Source organism: Triturus cristatus, chromosome 5_2, assembly GCF_964204655.1.
Source record: "Triturus cristatus chromosome 5_2, aTriCri1.1, whole genome shotgun sequence".
NCBI classification, from domain to species: Eukaryota; Metazoa; Chordata; class Amphibia; order Caudata; family Salamandridae; genus Triturus; species Triturus cristatus.
This window is the reverse complement of record NC_140588.1, coordinates 572,954,893-572,973,410: the sequence shown is the minus strand read 5'-3', so window position 1 is coordinate 572,973,410 and position 18,518 is coordinate 572,954,893.

The following is an 18,518-nucleotide window of genomic DNA, read 5'->3' as shown; positions in this document are numbered from 1 at the left end:
GTCTGCAAACACATGAAAAACACAATGCTTATCACAGAATGGTTTCTACATGCACACACACTGTCAATAAGATTGTAGAGAAAAAAAGTACTCCCTACACTTTAGCAGGAGAAATACATTAGTCTGATTAAAATCAAAATAGTCTACATACATCCCCTCACAATTAAATAACTCACCTTTCAAGTTGTTTTGTAGATTAAGAAGTATATCAGTCACACACCAGATTTTCTTTTACAAAATCTCTGCACTGTGCACCTCTCAGCAAAAACAAAGAATGGAAAAGTTTCCCTTTCATTTTCCACACATATACATGTAAACATAAAATTACAATCCTTCACACATAAATTCAAAAGCAAACACACATTTCTATTGGTTAAACATTTCAACCCTTTCCAAATGAAATACATTTCAACCCTTCCCCCAATCTGCCTTCTGCCTGTTACCATAGAAATAGGTCATGGAACACTGCAATGAGCACACAGGTCACAAGTTCAGCACACAATGTTGCTAAACAAGACAGCAAGTGTGCTTGACTTTTCAAAATATCAGCTTATCATATATAATGTTCCTTACAATCAGTTTTTCTTAACCAATAGGAATCATGCCTTTAAAAAACAGAAATATACACCCTACCTTTCAGTGTAGAAAGTTGTCATACAACCAATGATTTCTTGTCTTTTTTCAAAAAATAATTTCCTTGGATCCGCGCACCCAACGCGAGAGGATCTGTGCACCAAACGCGATAGGATGCGCGCATCCTGCGCGCATTTCGCCTTTTTTTTTTTAAAAAGGGGGCCCCAGGGGGTCCTTCTGGGACCCCCTAAGCACCTCTAGGAGGTCAGAGTATTTCCACTCTGCCCCCTTTATATGTTTTACACACTTATTCCCCTTGCTTCTTCAGCCTCGCTTCTACCGAGGCAGAAAATGGCCACCAACAGTTCCTGGTTTCGAATGTAGACAGACACTCGACAGCCAATTAGCATTCAGCGCGCGATCGGGAGGGTGCGCGCTCGGTTCGGGGAGGGTGCGCTCACTGTGCGGGTAGGGTCCGCGGATCCTCCCCGGCCATAGATATCACTAACTTTTTTACCCTACGACCGCCATTAGATAAAATATATATATATATATATATATATATTCACTTCAAAAACCATAGGTTTCACACATGTTATAGTTAGCTGTACATTTCACTCGTAAAAAACCAATGAAATTCAACGTTATAGTTAGATCAGGTAACTATAACTTGCGCGCCCACAATAAACTGCTGATGACGTCACATATTACATCACTCATGACATGGTCAGTGACATCACTCATCACATCAATGATGACATCTGAAATGACACATTGTGGATTGCGGTCGCGCAAGTTATAGTTACCTGATCTAACTATAAGGTTGAATTTCATTGGTTTTTTACGAGTGAAATGTACAGCTAACTATAACATGTGTGAAACCTATGGTTTTTTAAGTGAATTTGCAAGGTTTTTTAAATGCTAATTCCTAACTACAACGTGTGTGAAACCTATGGTTTTTTCAGTGAATTTGTACGGTTTTTTAAATGCTAAGTTTTTTTTCTGATTTTTCACCGTGCGCACACCCTGCGCGCACGGTGCGCTTCGCGCACCGTGCACGCACTGTTGCGCAGTTCATACCGTGCGCGCCTCGCCTTTTTTTACACAGTAACAATTTTTTTTTCTCCCTTGCGGGTCCTTCAATTTATTTAATAAATGTGATTGTTATTTCGTTTTTTTTTGCCGTGCGCGTACGGTAAGCTTACCGTACGCGCACTCCGCGATTTTTAAAAAAAAATTATTCAATGTATTTTTCGTACTTTTTGGTCCTTCGTGGACCCCCTGACAAACGCTAGGGGTTCTGTAACTCTCTACGTTGCCCCCTTTTCACGTTATCCACCTTGGTTTTTCAGTGCGAGAGACAGAAAATGGCGGCCGACACTTTCTGATTTCGACCGATTCGAATATTTACAGTCATGTAACCACCAATCAGAATTGAGCTCGCGCACGGTACTGTACGCGTACGGTAAGCTTACCGTAAGCGCACGGAGCGCGCTTACAGATATATATATTGATTTAAATGCTATTTTCTCAGGACCTACTGAACAGATTTACACCAGACCTGCAAAAGGCACATCTCTGACCTGAGGACTACCTCTCTGCCAAATTTCAAGTAATTCTGTTCAGCCGTTCGGGCTGTAGCTCGGACTAAAGGTCCTATGGGAAAATGCATGGGGAAAACGCGTTTTGGGACCCCCCTTTTTTCTCAGCCCCCGCTTGACGAATCCCCCCGAGACTTTCAGGGTAGGAGCGGAGCGCCCCGCCTATTTTGAAAATTTCGCGAGGATTCGTCAACCGGCGCCAAAGTTATTCCAAATAGAATGTTGCGGATTTCCTATGGAAACACGGTCCTAACTAAAACTATCTACTGGCGACCGCCAGTAGATAATATATACACACACACATATATACACACATGTATATATATATATATATATATATATATATATATATATATATATATATACACACACACACACACACACATATATATATACACACACATATACATACACATATATATTCACTGAAAAAACCATAGGTTTCAGGGGTGTTATAGTTAGCTGGACTTTTCACTTGTACAAAACCATTGAAATTCCCCCGTTATAGTTAGTTCAGCTAACTATAACTCGCGCGCCCGCAATGCACTGCTGATGACGTCACATATTACATCACTCATGACATGGTCAGTGACATCACTCATGACATCACTGATGACATCTCAAATGACATCACTGATGACATCACTGATGACATCATCCAGTGAATGTGTGTTATTCTGAAAATTAAATATGTTTTATATATGTATATCTCAAGGTCGATGGAAGAATAAATGGGTATATAAGTGTCTAAATGGATGATTTGTTTTTGAAAAATTGATTGTGTAACTGACTGATTAAGTGTATCATAGTGAATACATGGCTTAGTGAGTAATGTTTAAATATGTAAATATCTGTATCAGTCTCTCACTTTGTGTATAAGTGGCTGCATGGGTTGGTGAGTAGCTACATGGGTGTCTATATAGGTTATTAGTTGGTTTTTTGAGTATCAGTCTGAGTGTCTGCATGGTTCGGTGGGGGTATTACGTAGTGCATAGGTGCATGAATGAGTGACTCACTGTTTGTATGTGTTGAACACAGTATGTGTGCAGGACTGTATGGGTGGATGAGTGTGTGTATGGGTGTGTTAGTGAGTGAATGACTGTCTCAATAGTGTCTTTATGAGTAACTACATATGTTTTAAACTAGTATATGTGACTATTGGTGTATATATGTGAGTATATGTGAGAGTGAGAGATTGAAAGAGTTCCTGTATGAATAAGTATGTGTTTCTATAAGTGATTGTTTAAAAGACTAAGTATGTGTAAGTTTCCGTAGAAGTAAGTGTGGTGGTGTGTGTATAACTGTATATGCAAGTAAATGTATGTTTGATTCTTTATTAGCATGAGTGACTATGTGTGTGAGTAACTATGGATGAGTGGCATTGTGTAACAGGATGTATAGGTGTATGAGTACATATGATGAGTGAGTACATGTATGAGTGACTGTATTGGACTGTTGGTGAATGAGTGGATGTGTATGTGGATCTTAGAATTACTGAAGAGGTTGTTGTAACTGGTATTGGTATGTCCATTGTTTTGAAAATTTTAGTCTCTATTTTTGAATGTGTGTATCAAAGGTTATATTAGGGTGAGAGGAGGTCTGCCACTCTATCACAAGGATGATGTCATCAGTGATGTCATTTGAGATGTCATCAGTGATGTCATGAGTGATGTCACTGACCATGTCATGAGTGATGTAATATGTGACGTCATCAGCAGTGCATTGCGGGCGCGCGAGTTATAGTTAGCTGAACTAACTATAACGGGGGAATTTCAATGGTTTTGTACAAGTGAAAAGTCCAGCTAACTATAACACCCCTGAAACCTATGGTTTTTTCAGTGAATTTCTGAGGTTTTTTAAATGCTAATTCCTAACTATAACGTGCCTGAAACCTATGGTTTTTTCTGTTAATTTCAAAGGTTTTTTAAATGCTAATTTCTAACTATGCCTACAGAGATAGGACATGTGAAGAAAGAAGAAAAAATGCACAGAAAGAAACAAAAGAAGTGCAGAAAGAAGCAACAGAAGTCCTCAAATACGAAGATAAGTGCAGGAAGAAGGATAACGTGCAGAAAGAACAAAAAGAAGAGCAGAAAGAAGCCTTGTTGCAAAATCATCCTGTACCCTCAACTTTTTCAGACGGATACTGGTGGTAACTGAGTCTGACTAACCAGTCCTAGAGCCAGTGCTATGTTAAAAGACACTTAGAATACAGTGAAAACACCTACATACACTAGGGAACATTATGCGTTGGGGTCCCCCTGTGATTAGCCTTACCTCCTCTATAAGCCCCTAGTATATAATAGGGCATGGGGATTAAAACTACCTCTTAAAACAGGCCACAGGGCGTTTTTGCACACGTTAACTCAGGCCCCGTCCCCTCCTTTCACCATTGTGTAAACACGCCCGGTGTCCGTTTTTAGTTGGGAGATTAAGTTCATTTGAGTCCTGAGGGTCCCTAGGGTCCAACTAGCCCACTAGGTACCTCCAGTAAGTGCCACAGAGCTGCGTTGCAGAGAGGTGTAAAAAGTGGCACGGCCTGGACCACCTCTCTGCAATGCAGCTCAGTGGCGCTTACTGTAAGCACTTGGTGGGCTACTTAGCCCCCAGGGGCCCTCAGTATTGAAGGGAAATTATATCCCCAATTTAAAACGTGCCATGGTGCGTGTTTGCACACGTCACCTCAGGCCCCGTCCCCTCCCTTCACCACTGTGTAAACGCGCCCTGTGGCTGTTCTAAGTTGAGAGATTAAGTCCCCTTGAATCCTAAGGGTCCCTAGGGTCACACTAGACCACTAGGTACCTCCAGTAAGCACCACAGAGCTGCGTTGCAGAGAGGTGTAAAAAGGGGCTTGGCCTCAGAACACCTGTCTGCAGCGCAGCTCCCTGGCGCATACTGGAGATGCCTGTTGGGGGCGCGTTTGCAGAGTGCTGCATGGAGGGGGCATGGCCTCCGGCACGATGCCAGTCTTTTATTTATTTTATTTTTTTAAGAAGGGGGGCTGTGTGGTTCCCCTTCTTATTCTAATTTATTGGCCCTGATGACCCCATCCCCCAGGGCCTGTCTCCTAATTATATTTTTTTGACCCCAATCCCCAGGGCCGGCCACTGTTTTTTATTATTTTTAAAAAATATATATTTATAGACACACCTAGGACATGCTGGACAAACCGTACGTACCCATCACCATGACGATTTGCGTGATATTCATTAAAAGGCGACTATGCATGCAATTAATCCACGTGGAATGTATTTACACCACTAGTGAAGCTCTGACATGTCTGATGCTCTACCGTGCCTAATCCCGGTAGACACCCTTGTCGTTTATTTATACAAACATGGGTAGCTATTGACGGGCACATTTAATACACATGCACACCAAGCCATTCAAAGGGGATTCGACAAAAATTCGACCAAAACTATGCAAGAAACCCCCCTCACAGTTAATAAAACACACATCCACTGCCGGATGTGTAATACTTTTTATTTTACTCTCTGGAAAGGGGACGAACATCACTTGCGAGTCACAGCGCGCTCCTGACAGAGCCCAATGCTGTGTTACACCCACCATTGCCTGCCGAGTGCCACACACCTCTGTATTGTATTCCACTAGCTAGTGCATATGCTATGACACTCTCTAGCCCATGTGCACTGTAACACCACCCCGTGAAAATGTCATGCCACACTTGTCTTCGCACGGGTTACATTGCCCCATTTAACGTGCCTTCCTCGATGCCTATGTTATAACGCACAGTGCTATGCCATACATATTACAATTTGGGATCCATATCTTTGTCACAGTGCATATGCAACGTTACACTCCCCAGCACATATTTTATATTACAACTTTAGAGACTAGTTAGGTTACACAACACTGCCCTGTGCATATTACACTCCAAGGCGCATATCGCATAGCACGCGCTAGTGCCTGTGCTATCTCGCGCTCTCCAATGAATCTGTCATTGCGCACAATGTATTGCATATTATATTTCACGCCTGGTTCATCTTATATCACACTTTTTGGTGCATAGTTTATACCATACACTATATCTAGTTTTCATTTTCAATCGTGCTCTCAGGACTATGTTCTATATAACACTGTGTTTACCTACCCTTTTGACGGGCATTACATTTTGCGATAGGGGGTGGAGGGTCAGGGGGTGTTTTTGCCAAGTGAGCCCGGAGTCAGTCACTAACGTCTTCTTCTTCCTGAATAAAAGTGAGATTATGCTGCATACTTGTTCATATTTTAAGTAGTTTGCACAGACAAAATGTTTTAAAAACAATAAAGTTTCTAATACCCGCCTTCTCTGAACAGTTAGCTTGCTGCCCCATCCCCCTCCTCCCTATCCTCTGTTGTGTGAATCCATGGACTAGCCTCCTCCCTCCTGCCATGCATGGTCTGATGTGCTGCCACTGCCCTCAATTTAGTATGATGTACCAGTCCACTCCTCCTGCCCTCCATTGCCCAATTCTATGCCCCATCATTGACCTCCTGCTTAAACTCTGTGCTTAGCTTGCTGCCCCTATTCTCCTTCCCCCTGCACTCCGATGTCTTTGTGCATGCCCCTGCTCCATCCTTTTTGCCCACCATGTCCCATGGACCTGCCACTCCTATCTACTCTGAGTGTTCTGTTGAGCTGCCACTCCCCTCCTACCTGCCTAGCATTGTCAGATGACTGTAACCTGTCCCTGCCACCTCCACCCTGCCTGTCCACATGCCATGCCTCTATCCTCTTCCTCCTGTCCTACATGGTCCATTGTACTGCCACACCCTTCTGCCCTCCCTGGTCTGTTGTGCTGCAACTGCTCCTCCTGCCTGCCCCGTGTGGTCTGTTGTGAGGCCCCTTCCCCTGAACTTTCTTGTCTGTGCACAGGTCCTGACCCTCCCTTCTATCCTCCATCGTCCTTTGTGCATGCTCCTGCACCGCCCTTCTTGCCCATCATAGCCATTGTGCTGCCACTAACCCTCCCACTTGCCATGCATGGTCTTCTGTGCTGCCATGGCCCCTCCCACCTTCCCTGTGTGGTCAGTTAGCTGCCCCTGACCCCCTCCCACCTTCCCTCCATGGTCTGTGTGTATGCCATCACAGTCTCACTGTTGCTCTTCATGTTGTGTCTTGCTTCTAGTGCCCATCCTGCCTGACCTCCATGGCCATCTTGCTGCTCCTGCCCTGCCCCCTTGCCCCCAGCCCTCTGTTTACATGTGCAGACCCCTACTCCCTCCCTCCTGGCTTGTCTGTTCCATTGTAATGCCCCTGATCCGTCCCTCCTGCCCTTTATGGTCTGTTATGCTGCAGCCTTCTCTCCTGTCTGTCCATTATGGTCAGCTAGCTACCATTGTCTCTTGCCCCTCTGTTCTCTGTTGTCCATGTGCATGGTCCTGTCCCCTCCCTCTTGCTTTCTATGGATTGTTGTGCTGCACTCCCGTCCTGCATGCCCTGTGTGGTGTATTGTGCTGCTGCAAACCCTGATGCCTGCCCTGCAGGGTCAGTTTGGTGCACCTCTCCATGTCTCTCCTGTCCTCTGTTATCCAAGTCCATGTCCCTATCCCATTTCCTTCCATGATCCAATGTACCATACTTGCGAACATTTTGAACTTGGTAAGAGGGAGATTTTGAAAAAAAACTGGGGTATTGATTTTCCCCTTTGAGTTACATTGAAAAAGAGGATATTGTAGACAGGAGACAGATCAAATAAAGCCCATTTGAGCTTAAAAACATTGGACGTTTCCTGGCTGAATCGGGTCTGTTGGCATGTATGGTTGTACTACCATTGCCTCTTCCTTCTGCCCACAATGGTCTATTACATTGCCACAGCCTTGAAGGAGGGTAGATTTTGTATCACAGGGGGCCCCTGGCCCGTTCTGTCCACACCTGAAGTATGAGACCCTTGTCCTTGCCCTGCCAGCCGCATTTGTAGGCCGTATTAAATTGACCAGCGGGTCCTGTGTTGCTATATAATTATCCTGAGACATCCTTACCACTCAGCCAGCATAAAACCCCTGTGTAGGCCCTTCTGTTCAATATGTAGGCCTCTTTGTTAAATTGACCATAGCTCTGCAATTTTAGTGTATAGCAGTCTGAAGGCAGGTCTGCGAGGCCTTCTGCTCCAAACTAGTAGCCCCCACCCTACCCGAGTGCTCCGTGCTCGGTATCAAAGTTCAACATCCCCCTGAAGCTGTCGACATACAGTAGGCTGCATCCTGGACTGGTACTTGCTTCCTGGGCAGGTTTCCCGCTTTTAAGGAAGTGGCAACCGCAGAGCGTCAAGTTAGGAGAACTGAGGAGATTTTATACATGAATATATTGAATTCCTGTACAATACCCATTATTTTCTGCTTGCTCTATGGAACTTACGATAAGCGATTGGCCTGAGAGACTGACCTTTTCACCCAGTCCATTGTCAGCATTAAGTGGGTAAATGACGAAATGTCTGGTAAAATCTGCAGACGAAGCTTTTGGGTAGCATACGTAGGTAGATGTAGCGTGCAAAGGAGCCCACAAAATGATATAAAAAGGGAGCACCCACAGATATCGACGGACAACCTCGCCGTCTGTATGTAGGTTAACAGGCTGTGCAGGTTTTCCCCAAGAACTGGGAGCTCTTGTCTTCCTTTGCTTAAAATGTCTTGCTCGGCTTTGCTTGAAGTATCTTATTCTATTTTACCTATATGAAATGTCATGTTATGTTTAACCATTGTTCTCTTTACTTTTGCATTTAAAAGATGTTGTATTGTAATTGCAGGAATGCTTGCTCTAAGAGTAAATGTGAGTGTCCCTAGGTAACATTTTCCTTGGTGTAACTTGTTTCTCATGATGCATTTATAGATGTGTTTTCTCTCTCTCTCTGTCAGTCCATTAATTGAGATACAGAGAATATCATGACAGCTGTATGATTATCTGGATTCTGTATTTTGTACTTTAGGTCTCTATTCTGCGGTTTCTTTGAAGTTGCATCTTCTCATTAAACTGCCATTGTATTCTGCCTCCAATTCCATGTCTCATATGTCTGTTTTCTTCATTTTTGGAGCAAGCGTTCCTAGGCACCCCGGCTCAAATTAAGGTGCCCCTTTTGTCCCTGACTCACTCTCCTGCTCAGTTCTGTGGTGGCTCCCGGGGCTCTGGGGACCGCCCCTAGCTTCCTTGACCCGTAATAGATCTTCCCTCCAACAGCCTCTCTTGCAAGTCCTGTATTGTTGGTTTGTTGCCCCTGCCCCCCTTTCCACTGCCCTCCATAGTCTGTTGTGCTTCCACGGCCCTTCCTGCCTGCTCAGTGTGGTTAAATTGTTGCCTTTGCACCCTCCTACCTGCCTTCAATTTTCAGAGTCCGTGCCCCTGGCCTCTGCCTCTCAACAGTATCCTAATGAACAACTAGATTGCTAACATTCTATATTTATTACAAAAGTGTGGAGCGCCTGACATCATCTTGATGTAATCAAAACTGTAATACCTAGAGCATTCCTTTAGAAATTACATATATGAGAGGGTCTTATTGGCATCAAAATTATGGTTAGTGCTCTAAAAGACTAAAATAAGGACATATTCTCTGAGTTTTCAAATAGCGACAAAGCACTTTTAAATTATTTGTTATCTTTATGTTTTTTTATCTAGTTGAAAACTTGATTAAATGTTGCACTTAGGGGAGAGGATGTGGTGTTACTTCCAGAACTGCAGACTTTGCAACTGGGGAACCAGGTTGAAGTTTCTGCTTCAGCTCGACATTCTGTGATTCTGGTCAAATCACTTAGTCTCCCCATGTCTACAACCAAAATGAATTTGTTCTTGTGATGTAACCAATGCTCATGTAAAGCACTCCAATACCTGACAAGTCTGCACTATATAACACTGCAAAAACACAAAATAATAAGTGTTTTGCACACTTCTGTCATTGGGCTATGTTTGGGCTATATCTGGGTGATTTTGGGCTACATTTGGGCTCTTTTGTCTCCGGTGGCCATCTTGGGAGATTTATTTGTTATGAAGTTTCCTAATTTCCTCATGTACTGCAGTCTCCTCAGTCGGAAATGCTTTCAGTTTTTTACTTTGATTCCATCATGAAGGTATTCAGATATGTCACACATTTGCCATGAATTCTGAATGTTAGCACTCTAGTTGCTCATTAGATCACTGTAGTAAAACTACTGCTCACCATGGAAGTCTGCTCCTGGTATTAAAATTGCATGTTTCAGTCTGCATGTCAGAATTTTTTAATGAAATAGAAGAGGATTTGAGAAGTCACTCAAAATGTGCCCTCATTTTCTTTCTTCAGCATTAATCATAATTTCTATGGCAAAATGAACCCACTCATTGTGTTCCTTTTTAAATTAAATGTTTTAAGTGTTACCAGTTTATTCCAATCAAGATGGCTTCAGGTGTGCCATACTTTTGTCATAATGAAGACAGTAAGTGCTCTAGTTGTTTTTAAGAACATTCTGTCATTGGGCTATACTTGGGCTACATCTGGGTGATATTTGGGCTACATTTGGGCTCTTTTGTCTCTGGTGGCCATCTTGGGAGACTTATTTGTTATGAAGTTTCCTAATTTCCTCATTTACTGCAGTCTCCTCAGTAGGAAATACTTTCAGTTTTTTACTTTGATTCCATCAAGAAGGCATTCAAATGTGTCACACATTTGCCATAAAATCAGAATGTTAGCACTCTTTTTGCTCATTAGATCACTGTAGTAAAGCTACTGCTCACCAGGGAAAACTGCTGCTGGTATTGAAAGTGCATGTTTCAGTCTGCATGCCAGGATTTGAGAAGTCACTCAAAATGTGCCCTAATTTTTCTTTATGCAGCACTAATCATACTTTTTATGGAAAAATGAACCACCTCATTTTGTTCCTTTTTAAATTAAATGTTTTAAGAGTTACCACTTTAATCCAAGCAAGATGGCTTCAGGTGTGCCATACATTTATCATAAGTAGGACGGTTAGCGCTCTAGTAGTTCTTTGGAACACTCTGGAAAGCTGCAGTAGAACACAAAGGAATCAACTGACAGTCTCTGCCCTTGTTGGATGTACATGTTTTACTGAGAATGTCAGACTTCATTCTCACATGACTGAGAAAGATAATGTGAATTTACAGAAAATAAGCTCTCAGTTTAGCTTATAGATCACCTTCCAAACCTCTGTGGTAAAAGCATGAGAAAATATTTTTCTCTCAATCATGATATCCCAGCAGAAGGCTTTTTCACATGGTGAAATCACCTTAGAACATACCACAATTCCTAAAATGAGTATGGTACCATCAACAAATGATTTATAATGTAACTAAAGTCTTAAAATCTTCTATTAACTGCAATGCTTTTTAATGAGGTGCTATCATGTATATTGGTCCCAAGATGGCTGCCAACACTTCTTGGATGAAGTGCTGACAGCCAATCAGATCTCAGGATGAGATGTGTGGTTAGGCTCCGCCCACATATATATATTGATTTAAATGCTATTTTCTCAGGAACTACTGAACAGATTTACACCAGACCTACAAAAGGCACTTCCTTGACCTGAGGACTACCTCTCTGCCAAATTTCAAGTAACTCTGTTCAGCCGTTCGGGCTGTAGCTGTGTCTAAAGGTCCTATGGAAAAATGCATGGGAAAAACGCGTTTTGGGACCCCCGTTTTTTCTCAGCCCCCGCTTGACGAATCCCCCCGAGACTTTCAGGGTAGGAGCGGAGCGTAGCGCCCCACCTATTTTGAAAATTTCGCGAGGATTCATCGACCGGCGCCAAAGTTATTCCAAATAGAATGTTGCGGATTTCCTATGGAAACAGGGTCCTAACTATAACTATCTACTGGCGACCGCCAGTAGATAATATATATATATATATATATATATATATATATATATATATATTACCTACTGGCAGTCGCCTGTAGGTAGTTATAGTTAGGACCTATTTTCCATAGGAAATCCGCAAAATTCTATTTGGAATAACGTTGGCGCCGATCCAAATTTTCGCCCAGCTCCGGTCCCCTCCTATCCTAAAAATTTGACAGTGATTCGTGTAGCGGGGGCCGAGAAAAAATCGGGGTCCCAAAACACGTTTTCCCCATGCATTTTCCCATAGGACCTGTTGACGCAGCTACAGCCCGAACTGCTTAATGGAATTACACCAAATTTGGCAAAGAGGTAGTCCTCAGTTCAGACTTGTGCCTTTTGCTTAAATGCTGTAAATCCATTCAGTAGTTCCTGAGAAAATTAGAGTTAAAAAGATAGATATAACTGGGCGGAGCCTAACCACACATCTCATCGTGAGATCTGATTGGCTGTCAGTACTTCATCCAAGAAGTGTTGGCAGCTATCTTGTGACCAATATACATGATAGCACCTCATTAAAAAGCATTGCAGTTAATAGAAGGTTTTAAGACTTTAGTTACATTATAAATCATTTGTTGATGGTACCATACTCATTTTAGGAATTGTGGTGTGTTCTAAGGTGATTTTACCATGTGAAAAAGCCTTCTGCTGTGATATCATGAATCATGTTTGAGAGAAAACTATTTTCTTATGCTTTTTCCACAGAGGTTTGGAAGGTGATCTATAAGCTAAACTGAGAGCATATTTTCTGTAAATTCACATTATCTTTCTCAGTCGTGTGAGAATGAAGTCTGATATTCTCAGTAAAACATGTACATCCAACAAGGGCAGAGACTGTCAGTTGATTCCTTTGTGTTCTACTGCAGCTTCCCAGAGTGTTCTAAAGAACAACTAGAGCGCTAACAGTCCTAATTATGACAAACTTATTACACACCTGAAGCCATCTTGATTGGAATAAAGTGGTAACTCTTAAAACATTTAATTTAAAAAGGAACAAAATGAGGGGGTTCATTTTACCATAGAAAGTATGATTAGTGCTGCAGAAAGAAAAATTAGGGCACATTTTGAGTGACTTCTCAAATCCTCTTCTATTTCATTAAAAAATTCTGACGCGCAGACTGAAACACGCACTTTCAATACCAGCAGCAGACTTCCCTGGTGAACAGTAGCTTTACTACAGTGATCTAATAAGCAACTAGAGTGCTAACATTCTGAATTTATGGCAAATGTGTGACACATCTGAATGCCTTCTTGATGGAATCAAAGTAAAAAACTGAAAGTATTTCCTACTGAGGAGACTGTAGTAAATAAGGAAATTAGGAAACTTCAGAACAAATAAGTCTCCCAAAATGGCCACCAGAGACAAAAGAGCCCAAATGTAGCACAAACATCACCCAGATGTAGCCCAAGTATAGCCCAATGACAGAATGTCCCAGAGTGTTCTAACAAACAACTAGAGCGCTAACAGTCTTACTTATTACAAAAGTATGGCACACCTGAAGCCATCTTGATTAGAATAAAGTGGTAACACTTAAAACATTTAATTTACAAAGGAACACAATGAGGGGGTTCATTTAACCATAGAAATTATGATTAGAGCTGCAGAAAGAAAAATTAGGGCACATTTTGACTTCTCAAATCCTCTTCTATTTCCTAAACAAATTCTGACATGCAGACTGAAACATGCACTTTGAATACCAGCAGCAGACTTCCCTGGTGAGCAGTAGCTTTACTACAGTGATCTAATGAGCAACTAGAGTGCTAACATTCAGAATTTATGGCAAATGTGTGACACATCTGAGTACCTTCTTGATGGAATCAAAGTAAAAAACTGAAAGCATTTTCTACTGAGGAGACTGCATAAATCTCCCAAGATGGCCACCAGAGACAAAAGAGCCCAAATGCAGCACAAATATCACCAAGATGTAGCCCACATGTAGATGTAGCCCAATGACAGAAGTGTGCAACACACTTATTTTTTGTGTATTTGCAGTTTTATATAGTGCAGAGTTGTCAGGTATTGGAGTGCTTTACATGAGCATTGGTTACATCACACAAGATCAAATTCATTTTGGTTGTAGACATGGGGAGATTAAGTGATCTGACCAGAATCACAGAATGTTGAGCTGAAGAAGAAACTCCAACCTGGTTCCCCAGTTGCAAAGTCTGCAGCTCTGGAAGTAACACCACATCCTCTCCCCTAAGTGCAACATTTAATCAAGTGCTCAACTGGATAAAAAAACATAAAGATTACAAATAATTTAAAAGTTCTTTGTCGCTATTTGAAAACTCCGAAAATATGTCCTCATTTTAGTTTTTTAGAGCACTAACTATAATTTTGATGCAAATAAAACGCTCTCATATATGTAATTTCTAAAGGAAATGCTCTAGGTATTACAGTTTTGATTACAGCAAGATGACGTCAGGCGTTCCACACTTTTGTAATAAATATAGAATGTTAGCAATCTAGTTGTTCATTGGGATACTTTGAGAGGCAGAGGCCAGGGGCACGGACTCTGAAAATTGAAGGCAGGTAGGAGAGTGCAGAGGCAACAATTTGACCACACTGGGCAGGCAGGACGGGCAGTGGCAGCACAACAGACTATGGAGGGCAGTGGAAAGGGGGGCAGGGGCAACAAACCAACAATACAGGACTGGCAAGAGAGGCTGTGGCAATATAACAGACCATTGCGGGCAGAAGGAAGAGGCAGTGGTAGTACAACCATACATGCCAAAAGACCCGTTTCAGGCAGGAAACGTCCAATGTTTTTAAGCTCAAATGGGCTTTATTTGATCTGTCTCCTGTCTACAATCTCCTCTTTTTCAATGTAACTCAAAGGGGAAAATCAATACCCCAGTTTTTTTTCAAAATCTCCCTCTTACCAAGTTCAAAATGTTCGCAAGTATGGTACATTGGATCATGGTAGGCAGGAGGAATTGGGGTAGGGACATGGACTCCGATAACAGAGGACAGGAGGGACATGGAGAGGTGCACCAAACTGACCCTACAGGGCAGGCATCAGGGTTTGCAGCAGCACAATACACCACACAGTGCATGCAGGACGAGAGTGCAGCACAACAATCCATAGAAAGCAATAGGGAGGGGACAGGACCATGCACATGGACAACAGAGAACAGAGGGGAAAGAGGCATGGTAGCTAGCTGACCATAATGGACAGACAGGAGAGAAAGCTGCAGCATAACAGACCATAAAGGGCAGGAGGGACGGATCAGGGGCATTACAATGGAACAGACAAGCCAGGAGGGAGGGAATAGGGGTCTGCACATGGAAACAGAGGGCTGGGGGCAAGGGGGCAGGGCAGAAGCAGCAAGATGACCATGGAGGTCAGGCAGGATGGGCACTCAAAACAAGACACACCATGGAGAGCAACAGTGAGACTATGATGGCATACACACAGACCATGGAGGGAAGGTGGGAGGGGGTCAGGGGCAGCTAGCTGACTACACAGGGAAGGTGGGAGGGGCCATGGCAGCTCAGAAGACCATGCATGGCAAGCGGGAGGGTTAGTGGCAGCACAATGGCTATGATGGGCAAGAAGGAGGGTGCAGGAGCATGCACAAAGGACCATGGAGGATAGAAGGGAGGGTCAGGACCTGGGCTCAGACAAGAGAGTTCAGGGGAAGGGGCCTCACAACAGACCACGCGGGCAGATAGGAGGAGCAGTTGCAGCACAACAGACCAGGGAGAGCAGAAGGGTGTGGCAGTAAAATGGACCATGGAGGACAGAAGGAAGAGGATAGGGGCATGGCATGTGGACAGGCAGGGTGGAGGTGGAAGGGACAGGTTACAGTCATCTGACAATGCTAGGCAGGTGGGAGGAGAGTGGCAGCTCAACAGAACACTCAGAGTAGATAGGTGTGGCAGGTCCATGGAACATGGTGGGCAAAAAGGATGGAGCAGGGGCATGCACAAAGACATCGGAGAACAGGGGGAAGGAGAATAGGGGCAGCAAGCTAAGCACAGAGGCTAAGCAGGAGGTCAATGATGGGCCATAGAATTGGACAATGGAGGGCAGGAGGAGTGGACTGGTACATCATGCTAAATGGAGGGCAGTGGCAACACATCAGACCATGCATGGCAGGAGGAAGGAGGCTTATCCATGGATTCAGACAACAGAGGATAGGGAGGAGGTGGATGGGGCAGCAAGCTAACTGTTCAGAGAAGGTGGGTATTATAAACTTTATTGTTTTTAAAATGTGTGTCTGTGCAAACTACTTAAAATATGAACAAGTATGCAGCATAATCTCACTTTTATTCAGTAAGAAGAGGACGTTTGTGACTGTGACTCCGGGCTCACTTGGCAGAAACACCCCCTGACCCTCCACCCCCCATCGCAAAATGTAATGCCCGTGAAAAAGGTAGGTGGACGCAGTGTTATATAGAACATAGTCCTGAGAGCACGATTGAAAATGAAAACTAGATATAGTATATGGTATAAACTATGCACCAAAAAGTGTGATATAAGATGAACCGGGGCGTGAAATATAATATGCAATACATTGTGTGCAATGACAGATTCATTGGAGAGCGCGGGATAGCACAGGCACTAGCACGTGCTATGCGATATGCACCTTGGAGTGTAATATGCACAGGGCAGTGTTGTGTAACCTAACTAGTCTCTAAGGTTGTAATATAAAATATGTGCTGGGGAGTGTAACATTGCATGTGCACTGTGACAAAGATATGGATCCCAGATTGTAATATTTGTGGCATAGCGCTGTGCGTTATAACATAGGCATCGAGGAAGGCACGTTAAATGGGGCAATATAACCCGTGCAAAGGCAAGTGTGGCATGACATATTCACGGGGTGGTGTTACAGTGCACATGGGCTAGAGAGTGTCATAGCATACGCACTAGCTGGTGGAATACAACACAGAGGTGTGTGGCACTCAGCGGGCACTGGTGGGTGTAACACAGCATTGGGCTAAGCCAGGAGCACGCTGTGGCTCTCAAGTGAGGTTTGTCTCCTTTCCAGAGAGTAAAATAAAAAGTATTACACATCCGGCGGTGGATGTGTGTTTTATTAACCGTGAGGGGGGTTTCTTGCATAGCTTGGTCGAATTTTTGTCGAATCCCATTTGAATGGCTTGGTGTGCGTGTGTATTAAATGTGCCCGTCAATAGCAACCCATGTTTGTATAAATAAACGACAAGGGTGTCTACTTGGAGATTACCCACCGGTGGGGGCGCCAGGATTAGGTACGGTAGGGCGTCAGACACGTCAGAGCTTCACTAGCGGTGTAAATACATTCCACGTGGATTCATTGTATGCATAGTCGCCTTTTAATTAATATCACGCAAATCGTCATGGTGATAGGTACATACGGGTTGTCCAGCATGTCCTAGGTGTTTCTATAAATATATATTTTTTTTAAATATTAAAAATCAAAGGCTGGCCCCGGGGGATGGTGTCCCTGGGGCCATAAGGTGCCTGAGGAGGGGGGCAACGCAGCCCCCCTCCAAAAGAATTTTAACAAAAAAAGGCCATGACCCGGGGGTTGGGGTCCCCGGGGCTGATTAAGCCCTTGGGAGGGGTGCCACGCGGACCCCTTCCAAATTTATTTTTTTCAACAAAAAAAATTAGGGTGTGGGTCCTGGGGGATGGGATCCCCCAGGGCCAATACATTAGAAAAAGAAGGGGGGCCACACAGCCCTCCTTCTTTAATAAAATTAAATAAATAAAAGACCAGCATCGCGCCGGAGGCCACGCCCCCTCCTTGCAGCACTCTGCAAATGAGCCCCCTGGCCAGTTGTAAGTTGGGGGAATTAATTCCCCTTCAATACTGAGGGTCCCTGAGGGCCAACTAGCCCAACAGGTATCTCCAGTATGCGCCAGGGAGCTGCGTTGCAGACAGGTGTTCTGAGGCCACGACCCTCTTTTTGCAACGCAGCTCTGTGGCGCTTACTGGAGGCACCTGGTGGGCTAGTTTGACCCTAGGGACCCTTAGGATTCAAGTGGACTTAATCTCTCAACTTAGAACGGCCACAGGGCGCGTTTACACAGTGGTGAAGGGAGGGGACGGGGCCTGAGGTGACGTGTGCAAACACGCCCTGTGGCGCATTTTAAGTTGGGGAAATAATTCCCTTTCACTCCTGAGGGACTGTGGGGGCCAACTAGCCCACCAGGTGCTTCCAGTAAGCGCCACTGCTCTGCGTTGCAGAGAGGTGCAGCAGGCCTTGCCCCTTTTTACACCTCTCTGCAATGGCGCTTACTGGACGTACCTAGTGGGCTATTTTGCCACACGGGACCCTCAGGATTCAAGGGGACTTAATCTCCCAACTTAAAACGGCCACAGGGCGTGTTTACACAGTGGGGAAGGGAGGGGACGGGGCCTGAGGTGGCGTGTGCAAACATGCCCTATGGCGTGTTTTAAGTTGGGGAAATAATTCCCCTTCAATCCTGAGGGCCCCTGGGGGCTAACTAGCCCGCCAGGTGCTTCCAGTAAGCGCCACTGAGCTGTGTTGCAGAGAAGTGGGCCAGGCCGTGCCACTTTTTACACC